Source organism: Saimiri boliviensis, chromosome 3 (assembly GCF_048565385.1).
Source record: "Saimiri boliviensis isolate mSaiBol1 chromosome 3, mSaiBol1.pri, whole genome shotgun sequence".
NCBI lineage: Eukaryota > Metazoa > Chordata > Mammalia > Primates > Cebidae > Saimiri > Saimiri boliviensis.
In genome coordinates this window covers 12,650,446-12,667,373 of record NC_133451.1, presented here as the reverse complement: position 1 = coordinate 12,667,373, position 16,928 = coordinate 12,650,446, and the positions used below count along the sequence as shown (strand labels likewise).

At 38.7% G+C, this 16,928-nt stretch overlaps 1 pseudogene; it reads right to left on the bottom strand.

Moving 5' to 3' along the window:
- The window catches only part of LOC141583975 (splicing factor C9orf78 pseudogene), a 358,102-nt pseudogene that overhangs the window by 257,853 nt on the left and 83,321 nt on the right, over nucleotides 1–16,928 (bottom strand).

Genomic DNA, 16,928 nt, shown 5'->3' with positions numbered 1-16,928 from the left:
CAGAGGTCAAATCGTCAAAGTCTGTTCCACCATACCTTGCCACTGTTGGCTTTTGTACAGTAAAGCTGTTCATAAACTTTCCTATGCAATATTTCATCTGCTACTCACAAAAACCCAGGGGAAGATTTTATGATTTCACTGCAGGGTAAAAATTTGTACATCAATAAGTGATTATTTTTTAATGTAAAATTGAGCTAGATCTAACAAACGTGCATAGAACCTGTATGCTAAAAACTACCAATACTGATTTCTAAAAAGTCAAATAAGGTCTAAATAAATGGAGAAACTGTGTTCAGGGATTGGATGGCTCGACATAGTAAAAGTCTTAATTCTCCCCAAATTAACAGATTCAATCACAATGCTTATCAATAGCTCAGCAAAAGTTTTGTAGATACAGACAAGATTATTATAAAGTGTATGTGGAAAGCCAAAGTAACTATAATGGCTAAGCAACATTGAAAATGAATTAAGCAAAAAAATTACCCAATCTAGTTTCAAGACTTATTTTACAGCTACATTATCAAGGTTGTATAGGATTGGCAAAAGAATAGACACATGAATCAATGGAACCAAATACAGAACCTAGAAATAGATCCACACTAATGTGACCAACTGATTTTTGACAAAGCTGCAAAAGTAATTCAATGGATTAAAAAAATAGGCTTTTCAAGAAATGGCCCTGGGCCAATGGAACATCCACAGACAAGAAAGAGAAAAAATAATCTAAACCTAAATCTCATACCTTTATTCAAAAATTAACTCAAAATAGATCATGGATTTTAGGTAAACAAACAATTACATAAGAAAAAATCTTTTAGAAATAGACCTAAGCAACGAGTTCTTAGACTTGACACCAAAGGTACAACCCTTAAAAGAAGAAATTGATCAATTTAGCTTCATCCAAAGATAAACTTTGCTCTGTAATAGACCATTAAGAAATGAAAAGATGACTTTGTATGCATTCAAGGTGTAATGGCCATAGACAGCATGGATGGAACTGGAGATCATTATGTTAACTGAAATAAGCCAGACATAAAGACAAACGTCGCATATTCTCACTTATTTCTGAGATCTAAAAATCAAAATAACTGAACTCATGGACGTAGAGAATAGAAGTTACCAGAGGCCAGGGAGGATAGTGGGAGGGTGTGGGGTTGGTGGTGGGGGATGGTTAATAGGTACAAAAAAAATTTAGAAATAATGAATAAGACCTACAATTTAATAGCATGACAGAGTGATTACAGTCACTTAACCATACATTTTAAAATAACTTAAAAGAGTGTAATTGGATTGTCTGTAACTCAAAGGATAAATGCTTGAGAGGATGATTAATTCATTTTTTCATGATGTGGTTTTTTCACATTGCACACCTGTATCAAAACATCTCAGGTACACTATAAATATATACATCTATTATGTATCCACAGAAATTAAAAATTTTTAAAAACAAAAAAATGAAAATAGAAGTTACAAGATGGAGGAAATTATTTGCAAATCACACATCTGACAAAGAGCTAGTACCTAAAATAAGCACACACAAAAAATACTCTCAAAACTCAACAGTAAGAAACTTTATAAAATGGATACACGACATTTCTTCAATGAGAATACAGATGTAGCAAATAAGCACAAGAAAATATGTTATTAGCTACTAGGAAAATGAAAATTAAAACTACAATGTGATAATACTACCCACATATTAGAATGGCTAAAATAAAAATAACAACACCATCATTGCTAGCAAGGATGCAGAGAAACTGGATTATTCATACATTGCTGATAGTGATAAAAAACAGGAGAGTCACTCTAAAAAAAAAGTTCAATTGTTTTGAAAAACATTAAATATGCAACCACCATATAGCATAGAAGTAGGCATTTATTCCAGAGAAATGAAGACTTATATTCACACAAAAATCTGTAAGAAATGTTTACAGCAGCTCTGTTCTTAATAACCCAAAACTGAAAACAACCCAAGTGTCCTTCAATGGTTAAACAAACTGTGGTACATTCATACCATGGAATACAAAGCAATTAAAAGGAATGCATTATTAGCAATAAAAGGGAATGCATTATTGTTATACACAACAGCCTGGATGACTCTCCAGAGCATTATGCTAAGTGGAAAAGTCAATCCCAAAAGGTTTCATACTGTATTACTCCATTTACATAATATTCTTGAAATGACAAATTTATAGAAAAGGAGAACAGACTAGTGGTTGCCAGAGTTTACGGAAGGGATGAGGGCAGGGGAACCTGGCTGTGGCTATTAAAGGATAACACGAGGAATCCTCATGGCGATGGAATATTCTGTGTCTTGACTTTGTGGATGATAATGTTAGTTGTAGTATTGTACTATAATTTTGTAAGATATTATTATTGGGGGAAGGTGAATAAATAGAACATAGGAATTTTTTACAATTGCATATGACTCTACAATTATCTCAAAATAAAATGCTTAACTTAAAAAGTAGGAGGGAAAAAAAGCCTAAAAAATAGAACCATATTTAGGAGGATGTCAGAGTTTGGATTTCTAGTAATAGTATAGATCACTTCTTGTGACCTCTTTCGTATTGGTTCAATTTTCTCTCAGTTAGACATGAAACAACTGCCCCTTTGACTGCTTAACCACACCCAGAATGTCATGAATTTATACTTGCTGATTCTTCTGCCCAGATTATACCTTCACTCATATCCTTCCATCAAGCTTTGTCTTGTGATTAAAGACACAGTTTATGTAACTGCTGTATTACACACATCAAGCATAGTAAATCATTAGCTCCTTTGTGCTACTACTCTATCTTTTATATACTTCTAGCTGGTACATTGTCTTTTGATGGTGTCTTGAAATTACCTCTATGTTCCTCTACCCTAATAATTCCTTACTTGTCCTATAAGAAAGTTTTGAGCATCAACTAATGCAATGTCTTTAAAGAGGCCAGGGGTGTGATCTGCATACTGCTCAAATCCCCCTGTTCAACAGAAGCACTCATTTCTCCTTCCCTACCCAGCTTCTGTGAGTAGTGGCTGCTGAGGGCTCATAGCTGAGTCCTTCTCCATACCCCTTGGCAGAGGTGAGCAGCCTTACTCCATGTTATACTTCTTTCTTAGGGACATCAGGTGATGTGAGGGTGCTGTTTTAGTTCTTCTGCTGCAGTAATAGGATAACACAGACTGGTTAATTTATAAAGAAAATTAATTTATTTAATTTAGTTCTGGAAGCTGGGAAGTCCAAGGGTATGGCACCAGCATCTAGTGAAGGTCTTCCCATGGTAGAAGGGAAAAAGGCAAAAGCAAGAAGGCAATACAGAGAGAGAGGAAATCAGGCCAAACTCACTTTTATAACAGGTCTCAGTAACTAACCCACTCTAGTAATAACAGCATTAATCCATTCATGACAGCAGAGCCCTCATTACCTCACTTCTTAGAGGCCCCCCCTCTTTAATAATGTTACAATGCCAGTTAAATTCAACATTGAGTTTTGGGGGAGGCATTCAAACCATGGCAAGTACAAAGATCAACCCCAACTAGATTTGGCCCAATTCTCAAGGGCCACCCCAGCCCCAAACTCCATGGAATCATCTGAGACCTCTATTGTAAGTGCACCAACTTCTCCCTCTCACCAATTATTTTTTCCTTATTCTCTATTAAATGTTGTTGCAAAAACTACTCCTCAGTAAACTCCCTACACAAACATCTTTGTCTCAGAGTATTTTGCAGGGAACCCAAAGATAGTGCTAGGAGTAGTATAAAAAATAGATTTTTTAAATTTTTGTTTTAAGTTCCAGAGTACATGTGCAGGGTGTATAGGTTTGTTACACTAGTAAATGTGTGCCATGGTGGTTTGCTGCACCTGTCAACCCATCACCTAGATATCAGGTATTAAGCCCAGCATGCATTAGCTATTTTTCCTAATACTCTCCCTCCTCCCACACCACTCCCCAACAGACCCCAGTGTATATTGTTCCCCTCCATGTGTCCATGTGTTCTCATTGTTAGTAACAGATTTTTAAATGGGATTTTGGAGCTATATCACCTGCCAGCTGGTTGAAACTATGGACTTCATCACAAGTGATAGATGAAGTGCTAATAGTCCTCAAAATACTATAGCTGCAACTGTTACAGTTTCACTAGTAGAAAACCGAGGTGGAATACTGGTGGATGAAAATAAGTAGTGGCAACATCTCAAGTGTTGCAGATGTTCAAAACAATGAATAATTTCAAGGATTATAAAAGTAAGTGGATTTTGCAAGTTGGGGGATATTGATGCACTAAAGAAATACAGTGAAAGGCTAAGATGATCGATTACAAATTAAGAGAGTACCAAAACCAAAGGGCATCCCGGGAAGCATGTAAGGAGGCTCTCCTACTTCTATAGCTAGAGAACAACAACAAAAAACTATGGCTCAGACCCCAGCACTTAAGCATAGTGATGATGGAGTTCCAGAGAAGACTGAATTCTCAATCCTGGCAAGTCTGCTCCTCTTAGGTCAGAGCTCTGATTAGAAAGAAGATGTGGGGTGAAAAGACTGGTGTCAATACACTCAGAAATCTTGAACCTACTGATTCTCCTGACCACTCCAGGCCTGGAGAAGCATCTTATTCCTCCATATTAAAGCCCAGTTCTCCTCTCCTTGATTAAAAATGATGCAGAAGCCTCTGTCTTACATCATTTTGAACATATCTGAGTCTGTGCTAATGAGAAGATTCTTGCTGAGTGCCTAGAGAGCTTCAGGATCAGGTTTAGTTGCCAGAGAAGCCAACCATGTGATGAAAATGTTAGAACTTTCAGTTCTACTCCCCAACTTCCAGTGAGGAGAGAGGGGCTGAAGAATAAGATAATTACCAATGGCCAGTGATTTAACCAATCATGCCTATATAAATGTAACCTCCATTAAAATTCTAAGAAGTAAAGTTTAGAGAGCTTCCTAATTAGTGAAGACATGGAGGTGCTAGAAGGGTGGTGTGCCCGGAGAAAGCATGGAAGCTCTGCACTTCCTCTCCTATACCTTACCCTATATATCTTTCCATTTGGTGATTCCTGGGTTGTACCCTTTATAGTAACCTGGAAGGAGCAAGTAAAGTCCTTTCCTGAGTTCTGTGAGCCAGTCTAGTAAACTATCAAACATGGGAACCACCAACTTTGTGTTTTTCCATGAATGCACACACAAAAAGTTTCTGGTAGAATATGAAATAAACCTTTAGTAATTAGCTCTTCTCTGGGGGCCAGGGATTGGGGAAATGGGCTTCTCAAATAGAAAGAAGACTCATATTTTAGCTTCCAGAATTTTGTAGCATTTGGGGCTGGGCACAGTGGCTCATGCCTGTAATCCCAGCACTCTGGGAGGCTGAGGGAATGGCTCACTTGAGCATAGGAGTTCAAGACCAACCTGGGCAATACGGGGAAACCCAGTCTCTACCAAAAATACAAAAATTAGCCAGGCATGGTGGCACACGCCTGTAGTCCCAGCTACTGGAGAGGTTGAGACAAGCCTAGGCAACATGGTGAAACCTAGTCTCTACCAAAAATACAAAAATTAGCCAGGCATGGTGGCATGCACTGGTAGTCTCAGCTACCTGGAAGGCTGAGGTGGGAGGTTCGTTTGAGCCCAGGAAGTGGAGGTTGTAGTGAGCTGAGATCACGCCACTGTACTCCAGCCTAGGCAACAGAGTGAGATATTGTCTAAAGAAGAAGAAAAGAAGGAAAAAAATGGACTATTTAAATGTTTTAGCCTGTTCATTTATTAGATTATTTCTAAATAATAGAAAAGATTATGTTTTGTAAAGAAAAAAAAACAAGAAATCTGAACTAATTTTAAATGGGAAAATAGAATATTGACTAGCATTGGAAAGTAATTCCTATGGCTGAGCAAATTGGCCCTGAAATTGCAACTCACCACAAGGAACCAAGTAAGCTGTAGTCACTAGCCTTGACAGATGGACACTGTCCATAGAGAGCACTGGTCCTCAGGCTTATCACTGGGAAAGAGAATGAAACAAGAGAATATTTTGGCCATATCCCCATGACATTCAAGTGTCTGATGGAAACCAAAGCACTCAGGTAAAAAGATCTAGTTACTCTCTGCCCATCTGACATATTGTCTCAATCTCATGACAGTATGGACTTTTGATTGGTTTTTAAGTTTCCATGTGGGCGTCTAGAATAGGGAAACATAGTCTTTATTTGCAGAAAGAGAGATGACATTGGCAACTGTTAAAATTCCCACATGGGGTAATGCTTAGGGGTGAATGCCATTTTCTTTCAGGTTCTTGATTGCAATAAAAATGGAATTTGAAGAGGGTTACTGTTCCCCAGAACCAACAGAATTCACCTGTACTATGTTTACTGCTTAATTTTCCAAACAGAATCAGCATAATATAGTAGAAATGCCAACAAATTTGGTGTCAGGAGAGCTAGGTTCAACCTCATGTGTACTAAATAACATTTGGTTAAGTCACTTAAATATTAGGCCTTGATTTTTTCATTTACTGAAAAGAGAACTATAACATTTCACAAGTAACTTAAGTATTGTTTAGAAGGAAAAGGTCTCCGGCATTCATGTCCACCTGTGGATCCAGACAGATCACCCACCCACCCACACACACACACACACACACACACACACACATACACACACACATACACAAACACAGATACACACACTGTCAAGAACTGAAACAAGAAAACCTTAGAAAGCCTACCTAAGGAACATGAAACAATGAGTGCTCTTTCAACACTTTGGTACTTCACTTAAATAGCTGTGTTACGGGATATTTAGCACTCTATCCATTTTTTAATGAAATACCCCTATCAGCCACAGGATAATTACTAATTAATACAATGCTTTTTATTTTTTCTTAGGTTTATTTCAGATGAAATTAAGCTTCACAGAATAACATCTCCTATCACATTCATAACACATTTTTGCATATCTCACTTTATTGTTTTCTCATGGGTTTTACTAAGTGATATTGATAGTTGTCAATTTTGAAAAAAAATAAATTCATGTTGCATCTTTAATTCATAACTTAATATGGTGCCATACATTTCTTCATGTCATGCTCGGTGCTCCCAATGCCTTCCCTCCACCTGACCTACATACATTCTGTTACCTGCCAAATTCTTAATCAGTTAAATTAAGCCAGAATACAAAATCTTATAATGACACCTCATTTTTGGACCCGCCTACCTATAGTAAAAATAACTCCCCTCCTTTTTCCATTGAGTTAGGGAAGTGATTTTGATCAATCATGAATGGTGCTCATGGGCAGGGAGAGATCAAGAGTTTTGTTTCCAACATGTCAAAGACAGCTACGGAATTGAAGCTCTCATCAGCCATCCCAGGATACTGATCTAACCCTGCCATGTCAAAGGTGAAAGAGCCTGTTCTTTGCTCACAGAGGGCCATACGGCTCAAGCATATGCACCATAGCCTTTCTCTCCACAAAGCAGGGACAAAGGATGCTCCACATACCCCATCTCAATTTATCAAGGGTAGGAGAGAGATTAAGGGGAGGCTTCCATGTGAGTAACACTCACACACTCTAGCTTACAAAGAAAGACACATAGCTCCCTCTCATATGCCCTTCCACCAGGAGTAAAATTTTTGCTAACTGAATCCTCTTTCTCCCCAGTTTTCTCCTGCATGTGAGAAAGCGACAAGGCCCCTGAAGTGCTAGGGGGCTAACCAGAACATTGCAACCAAAAGTAACCAAAACATGACATTCACCTGTGGCTGATTGTGTCTTCCCATGACACAGTTGCACGGGGCCAGATATGGTCCATGAGGCCCAAACTCCTATACATTATGCATCCTCATCATTGTGCCACCCTTCTAGCTCATTTTTAGTTCTTAGTTCAAGCATCCACTTCCCAGATGTATTTACTCAGACATCCCTTTCCTCCAGTTGGGTTTGGTGCTCATTTCCTGGGTTTGTCCTTTGGGCTCCCATTGCTTCTTATTCATGCCATGTTTATAATTCTTTTCACACTATATTGTAATCTTGCCCATTTCCCCCCAGTAGATTGCAAGCTTGGTTCTGAGTCCCAGGTAAGAAGATAAATAAATTTAACTGAATGTTCACCTTGTGCCAGGCATCATGCTAAGTTCTGCACATACACTAGCTCATTGATTTCTCCCACTATGCACACTACTCAGTATTACCTCCCATTTCTCAGATTGGGAAAAGTAAAACCAATTGCACAAAGTTATACAACTAATCAAGGTTTGAACTTAAGCATCCTGATGCCCAGCCCATATGTTTAACCACTATTTCATGTCTCAGCCCAACAAGATATGGAATTCTGAATGATAAAAAATAGCCTATGGGGTGGGCAATGGAGAATGGGTATTCTTTGCCTAATACCCTACAGATGTAAAGGCTCCAAAGTACAAAATAAGATGGTGCATAAGAGATGGAGGAGGGAACAGTGGCTGGTGAGTCAGAGAGCCAGGTGAAAACAAAACCTCCAAAGACCTGCCTGTTTTGCCAAAATAGAGGATTTAAAAATTAGACTTTATCCTCGAGCTAATTGGGGTCAGGAAGAGTTTTAGGTAGAAATAGGACAAGATTATGTTTTTATTTTTGGGATATATTTCTATTGGCCTTGTGGAAAGTGGCTTAAAGGAGTAGAGTTGAAAGTTAAACTGGGCAATAAAATTGAATGACTATAAGGTGTCAAGCACTGTACCAGGTTTTAGAGTGGGAGGTGGGAGGTAGGGAGAGAACAGTAATAAAGACTGACAGAGCATAGGTCTAGGCAGAAGCACTGGCTGATGCAAAAGCCATAAAGCTGGCTGGATGGAGCTACCTGCCCCCCAGAAAGAAGGGGAACCGAAAACAGGGAAATAGCCCATACGACAGGATGGGTTCTGCCCCGTAAAAAGGCCAGCAGGCTAAAAATCTCTCACTCCATAGTTTCGCACCCAGAACATCAGAGATTGACCAGGAATGACTGAGTTCAGTGGGGGGAATGGCAGCCACCATTAGAGAAGCTGGCCTAATTTTCCTGAGTAAATAAAAGACACAGCATCTCCACTGAATCTGTGGAAACCCAGCAGAGCCTCTGCAGACAAACAAAGGAAAGACCACCTCCCCAAGCAGTTACCTCAGATCAAAACTATATAAATCCAACAAGATGGGAAGAAACCAGTGCAAGAAGAATGAAACCATCAAAAACCAGAACACCTCTCCTTTACCATGAGATCACAACTCCTCACCAGCAAGGGAACAAAGCTGGACAGAGAATGAATTTGACGAATTAACAGAAACAGGCTTCACAAGGTGAGTAATGACAAACTTCTCTGAGTTAAAGGAACATGGTCTATCCCAATGCAAAGAAACTAAAAATCTTGAAAAAAGGTTATACGAAATGCTAACTAGAATAACCAGCTTAGAGAAGAACATAAACGAATTCTACCAGACATACAAAAAGGAGCTGGTACCACTCCTTCTGAAACTATTCCAAACAATCCAAAAAGAGGGAATGCTTCCCAAATCATTTTATGAGACCAAAGTCATCCTAATACCAAAACCCAGCAGAGACTCAACAAAAAAAGAAAACTTCAGGCCAATATCCAAGATGAACATAGATGCAAAAGTCTTCAATAAAATACTGGCCTGCCAATTACAATAGCATATTAAAAAGCCTACCCATCATGATCAAGAAGGCTTCAATCTGGGGATGTAAGGCTGGTTCAGCATACACAAGTTTATAAACATAATCCATCACATAAACAGAGCCAAAGACAAAAACCACATGATTATTTCAATAGATGCAGAGAATGCCTTCGACAAAATTCAACAGCCCTTTATGCTAAAAACTCTCAATAAACTAGGTATCAATGGAATGTATCACAAAATAATAGAAGCTATTTACAACAAACCAACAGCCAATATCATACTGAATGGGCAAAAACTGGAAGCATTCCCTTTGGAATCTGGCACAAGACAAGGATGCCATCTATCAACACTCCTACTCAATATAGTATTGGAAGTTCTAGGCAGAGCAATCAGGCAAGAAAAAGAAATAAAGGGTATTCAATTAGGAAAAGAGGAAGCCAAACTGTCTCTATTTGCATATGACATAATTGTATATTTAGAAGATCCCATCATCTCAGCCCAAAATCTGCTGAAACTGATAAGCAACTTCAGCAAAGTCTCAGAATACAAAATCAATGTGCAGAAATAACAAGAATTTCTATACACCAGTAACAGACTAACAGAGAGCCAAATCAAAAGTGAACCCCCATTCACAATTGCTACAAAGAGAACAAAATACCTAGGAATACAACTAACAACCTCTTCAAGGAGAACTACAAACCACTGCTCAATGAAATAAGAGAGGACACAAACAGATGGAAAAACATTCCATGCTCATGATTGGGAAGAATCAACATCGTGAAAATGGCCATAGTGCTCAAAGTAATGTATAGATTTAATGTTATCCCCATCAAGCTAACAATGACCTTCTTCACAGAACTGGAAAAAACCATTTCAAACCTCATATGGAACCAAAAGAGAGCTCACATAACCAAAACAATCCTAAGATAAAAGAACAAAGCTGGAGGCATCATGCTGCCTGACTTCAAACTATACTACAAGGCTACAGTAATCAAAACAGCATGGTACTGGTACCAAAACAGATATAGAACAATGGAACAGAACAGAGGCCTTGAAGGCAACATCACACATCTACAATCAACTGATCTCTGACAAACCAGAGAAAAACAAGTAATGGGGAAAGGATTCCCTGTTTAATAAATGGTGTTGAGAAAACTGGCTAGCCATGTGCAGAAACCAGAAACTGGAACCCTTCCTGACACCTTACACTAAAATTAATTCCAGATGGATTAAAGATCTAAATGTAAGACGTAACACCATAAAAACCCTACAAGAAAACCTAGGTAAAACCATTCAGGACATAGGCATAGGCAAAGACTTCATGGCTAAAAACCATTCAGGACATAGGCATAGGCAAACACTTCATGGCTAAAACACCAAAAGTAATGGCAACAAAAGCCAAAATAGACAAATGGGATCTAATTAAACTCCAGAGCTTCTGTACAGTGAAGGAAACAATTCTTAGAATGAATCGGCAACCAACAGAATGGAAAAAAATTTTTGCAATCTACCCACCTGACAAAGGGCTAATATCCAGAATCTACAAAGAACTAAAACAGATTTACAAGAAAACAAACAAACAAATCCTTTCAAAAGTGGGCGAAGGATATGAACAGACACTTTACAAAAGAAGACATCTATGAGGCAACAAACACATGGAAAAAGTGCTCATCATCACTGGTCATTAGAGAAATGCAAATCAAAACCACATTGAGATACCATCTCACGCCAGTTAGAATGGCGATCATAAAAAAAATCAGGAGACGACAGATGCTGGAGAGAATATGGAGAAACAGGAACACTTTTACACTGTTGGTGAGAGTGTAAATTAGTTCAACCATTGGGGAACACAGAGTGGCAATTCCTCAAGGACCTAGAAATAGAAATTCCATTTGACCCAGCAATCCCATTACTGGGTATATACCCAAAGAATTATAAATTGGTCTATTATAAAGACACATGCACACATATGTTCATTGCAGCACTTTTTACAATAGCAAAGACCTGGAATCAACTCAAATGTCCATCAACGATAGACTGGATAAAGAAAATGTGGCACATATACACCATGGAATACTATGCAGCCATAAAAAACAATGAGTTCATATCCTTTATAGGGACATGGATGAATCTGGGAACCATCATTCTCAGCAAACTGACACAAGAACAGAAAACCAAACACCGCATGTTCTCACTCATAGGTGGGTGTTGAACAATTAGAACATGTGGACACAGGGAGGGGAGCATCACACACTGCGGTCAGTTGGTAGGGGGTAGGGGAGGAACCGTGGGGTGTGGGGAGGGTGGAGAGGGATAATGTGGGGAGAAATACCTGATAAAGGTGATGGGGGGATGAAGGCAGCAGCAAAATATCTTGCCCTGTATGTACCTATGGAACGATCCTGTATGATCTGCACATGTACCCCAGAACCTAAAGTATAATAAATAAATAAATAAATAAAGTTAAAAAAAATATTTCCACAAAAAGGTGTTTTTAAAAAAACTCCAAAGAAAAAATCCAGAATTTAAAAAAAAAAAAAAAAACAGCTTCCACAAACTGTTCATGAAAAGGAATTCAAACATAAAGTCCAAAAGGGTGTTAAAAAAAAAAGACTGACAGTCCCTACCTAACTTCAAGACTTCTATACTGTGGCAATGGTCTATCAATATCCTACAAGAAAGTGAAAGGTGGAATAAAGAACTAGGCAATGCGATAGAAAGCTGGAGAATCTATAGGATGAATGATAGAGTGCTATGGGAACCATGGGAATCATGTGGCACCACACCTCAAACCAAACCCACAGCAGACATCCTATATTGACCATGGCCTTTTGCTGTGGATTCCAGATGCAATCTCAGACACCTTTTCAACAAAACATCACAGGTCCCACTACCACTTGATCAAATTAAGACCTATTTGCCCTCCCAAGAGGCTAGATCTTGAATAGGCAATTGTGTTGAAGGATGGCTACACTGGGAGGAGTAAGAACGTAGGTTTTCCCTTTTCTGTTCATGCTGGCATTATTACAGGTGGCCACACATTAGAAAGTAATTGAGAAATATCTTTTAGTCAGGAATTAGAAAAATGAATATTCTTTCTCTATCCCGGGGAAGATGGCCAAGCAGATGTTCATATGTAACTGTATGGTGGCAAAAAGTGTCCTTACCATAATGAATTAAACCCAAGACCTAACAGTTCATAAATGTGTATGATCATCTGAGAGCAAGTGTGTACAAGAGAAAGATAGGAAAATCATCTTACGACTGAAGAGCATTCAAACAAAGCCACTTTCAAAGTCCTTTTTGTCCTGTTACATGTTCTAGAAATATAATACATAGGGTACATCGATGATGGGCTCTCCCTGGCTACCACCTCTTCTAGAAATTTCCAGGAACACTCTCCCAGAGCAAGAGAATGAAACTCACTTATAACTCGTCCAGGAGCTGCATGTGCCATCTTCCCACCAGCTCTATAAAGTTAGCAGGAACACCCCCATGTAACAGACAAGAGGAATCCACATGTAAAAGAGAAAGATTTGTTCAGTAACTTTCCCAGAGATGTCCGGCTCTGTGGTAAGACCAGGATGTGAACCCAGTTTCATCCACTCCAAGGTGCAATCAGCCACTGACCTCACACTCCTTTGATGGTGAGGTGTACCTTGACAGTCTCTGTTAAGGAAGACTGTCTAGAATGCTGGGCAAGAAAAATAAGATAAGCAGGAGAATTTCCCACAGCTAGTTACTTTCTGAGAGAAAAAAAGAGAAAAAGTCCAAGATTTGGCCCTTTGGAATGAGCATTTGGCAGCCTCCTGGGACTGGAGAAGATGAGGTTTCCCTTTTTCAATAATTTCATTCACTATTTTTCCCAGAAGACCCACATTCTGCTTTGTTGCATTTCTAACCAGCTGAGTCTAACATTGTCTTTCTTTTACATTACCACCCCAAATAACACTTTGTGGCAGAAATGAAGCTGCAGCCAGTATAATCCTATTTGGTTAATACCCTTATCTAGGTGAACTGGGTTAGCAAGGTCTGCCTGAAACAGCTGATGACTGGCCAGCCAAATGCAACGCAGCGCCATAAAGTCCGTTCATTTATAATTGTTTAGCTAAAATGAAATGAAATAAACAGAAATTTCTTCATTTACCTTACCATCCATCCTCCTGTCTAAAACAGTCTTTAGTCCTATTAGATAAAGGATGGCCTCAACTGGAAAAGCAATAGAAATAACAGTTTATGTTATGGCTTTTATTTATAGAGGGCCCAGGTCAGGTAATCTAAGTATAATTTAAGGGATGGATTCCCCTTGTTTTCCTCCCAAGGGTAATTTTAACTGTAAATGATTTTCACTTTATAGGCTAATTCTAGAATCTTTAACTCTTTTCCACCCCTACACTCATTCCTGTGTAAGATTAGACTCTTCTTACCTAGGCAAAAACACAAAGAGAAGTTGGGTGGATTTGAGAGCTGTCCAGATGCAGATTTCAGGAGTTGGTGATGGATGAGAAGCCACACTAAAAAGGAAAGAATCTAGGATGACTCCCAGGTTCCCCTTTTGGCAACTGGGCATGTCCATGAATGTCCTCGTCTTCTCATTGCTTAGCACATCAGGAACAAGCAATCGCTCTAATTCGGCAAAGAAAACCAGCCTCAAAAATGTTCCATTTGGTCCTTGATGATTCAGAGGCTAAAATAGTACACACCTTCATATAATTAACTAATAGGAAAGCAATATAAACATAAACATAGGTTTATAGCAGAAAAATTATAGACACCTGACTTGAACCAGATGAATCTACAAAAGAAAGCCCAGTGTAATTTCAGGCTGTTTGAATCCCATAGTTAGAAAGCCCTGTATAGATAAAGGTAAAGTTTGTATATTTGCACTTGGTTTAATTTCTTCTTGCTTTGATATGCCCAAAGTGTTTACAAGTATGAGATTATCAAGCACTGCTTACTATACACACCCCTCTAACCCTCCTGAAAGCACCCTTCCTATATAAGTTTTCTTTTTTTGTTTATAAACACATGGGCCAAAGCTCAGACCAAAGAAATGCATCACTTTTTTGAACTGTTGCTCTCATAAAAGAACTAACAAATATCAAATAAGTCCCTACATATGTAGGTTTAGGGCAAGGGACGTATCTTAGAAATGATGAGAATATCATCCAGTTCTTTCCAAGTCTTTTCTATCAGTGCTTCCCCAACATTCCAGCAGTGGAGAGGGCCATGACAGCACATGAAAGTGGCTGTGTACTACCAGGAAACACTGAGAGCCTGAAGTGAATCCCACAAATGAACAACTTTCATAATCTCATGTTTTAGATTAGCATTCAGGAAAATCACTATTATACTTCTAAACATGTGTTTGCTTTCACATTATGATGATAGAAGACAATGCACCATGCTTGTCCTATAGATTTATATAACTCCTGTCACATCACCATGTGGTCACATGTAGCCATATTTTAGTGGAAGGAACAACAACCTCAAGTTTATGTCTTAAAGACATAAACTCTGCCACACAGTTGGCACAACACAGAAATGGGGCTTCATCCATCCCATACTGATAATAGCCTTATTCCCAATTTCTTCATCCAGACCCATCTTACTCTCTGCTTGCCAGTCTATCCATGATTTAATTCACTTCTAATCCCTCATTTCTCTTCCTTTCACAACTTCATGTTAAACCAATTCTTAGCACTGTTTTTTTTTTTTTGTCTTTGACCTTTATCTTGCCCCTTCATCCTCATTTTGGAGATGCCCTCCAGTTACATTGTTTTGATATGCCTTGGTTTCTCTCAGTCACTGTATCTACCTTTGCCAAGACCATCAGGTCTCCCTGGATCCAGGTTCTCCCTAGAACCACAAGTGAATCCCAGAAAAGAGAAAAAGTTAATATTTGTCTCCCAAAGAATTAAGAAGGCAAAGACTGGTTTAAGTAAATATTCGATATATTCATACCCTAGGGCTATCATAACAAATTGCCACAAACTGAGTGGCTTGAAATAATACAAATTTATTCTCTCACACTTCTGGAGGCTAGAAGTCCAAATTCAAGATGTCGGCAGGGCCACATTCCCTCCAAAGCAGGCGTCCACAAACTTTTTACACAGGGGCCAGTTCACTGTCCCTCAGACCATTGGAGGGCCGCCACATACTGTGCTCCTCTCACTGACCACCAGCGAAAGAGGTGCCCTTTCCTGAAGTGTGGCGAGGGGCCGGATAAATGGCCTCAGGGGACTACATGCGGCCCGCGGACTGTAGTTTGGGGACGGCTGCTCCAAAGGCTCTAAAGACGAATCCTTCCTTGTCTCTTCCAGCTTCTGGTGGTTACCAGTAATCTGCTTATAGCTGCATGACTCCAATCTCTGCCTCTATCTTCATACATGTTCTCTTATACGTCTATCTCAGTTTTCTCCTCTTAAAAGGATACCGTAAGTCATAGGATTAGAGCCCATCCTAATAAAATATAACTTTGTATTAACTTATTATATCTGAAAGAACTTTATTTCCACAAGGTCATTTTTGAGGTTCCAGGTAAACATGAATTGTAGGAGGACACTGTTTGACCCAGTATTCCATGAAGTGTTGATTCCTTTCTTTGTAATGGCAGGCAAGGGAGAGATGATGGGCTACATGATGTGTATTAGAATCTTAATTGTCAAACACTGTTTGATGGGTCTGGGGAAGTTCTTCAACTCCAGTGTCCTCTCAGACACCTTCTTGTCACCAGACACTGCATATGCTTTAGGGTATCTGAGTCAATCACTCCAATTTGTGACATTTCATTAATAATTCTGGTAGCATTTCATCTTGCATTTGTTGTGGAAATATGGACTATGCCAGGCATGCCCCAGAGTTCTAAGGTGAATCAAATCCCAAATATTCTTGATTACTTTGTTTGCCTTAACAAGACTAACTACCTCGATGGAAGATACACTGGCTGATCAATGACCAATATCCTTCACAGCAAGTGTTCACTAAGTGCTTTTGAATTAAATACATAAAATAATACCAATAACAGCAACATGCTAACAGTCACTGAGAGTTCGCTAGGTTCTAGGTCAACATTGTCCAGTAGAAATAAAATGCAAGACACATATGTTATTTTCAAATACTTTGGTAGCCTCATTTCTAAAAAAGTGAAAAGAAACAGAAGTAATGTTAACAATATATTTTATTTAACCTAATATTCATAAAATATTTTAATAAGCATAGTCAAATTATAATTTTAATATTTTAAAATTGAAATTTTGCATTTTTATCCTAAGACTTAAAAATTCAGTGTGTATTTCATATTTATA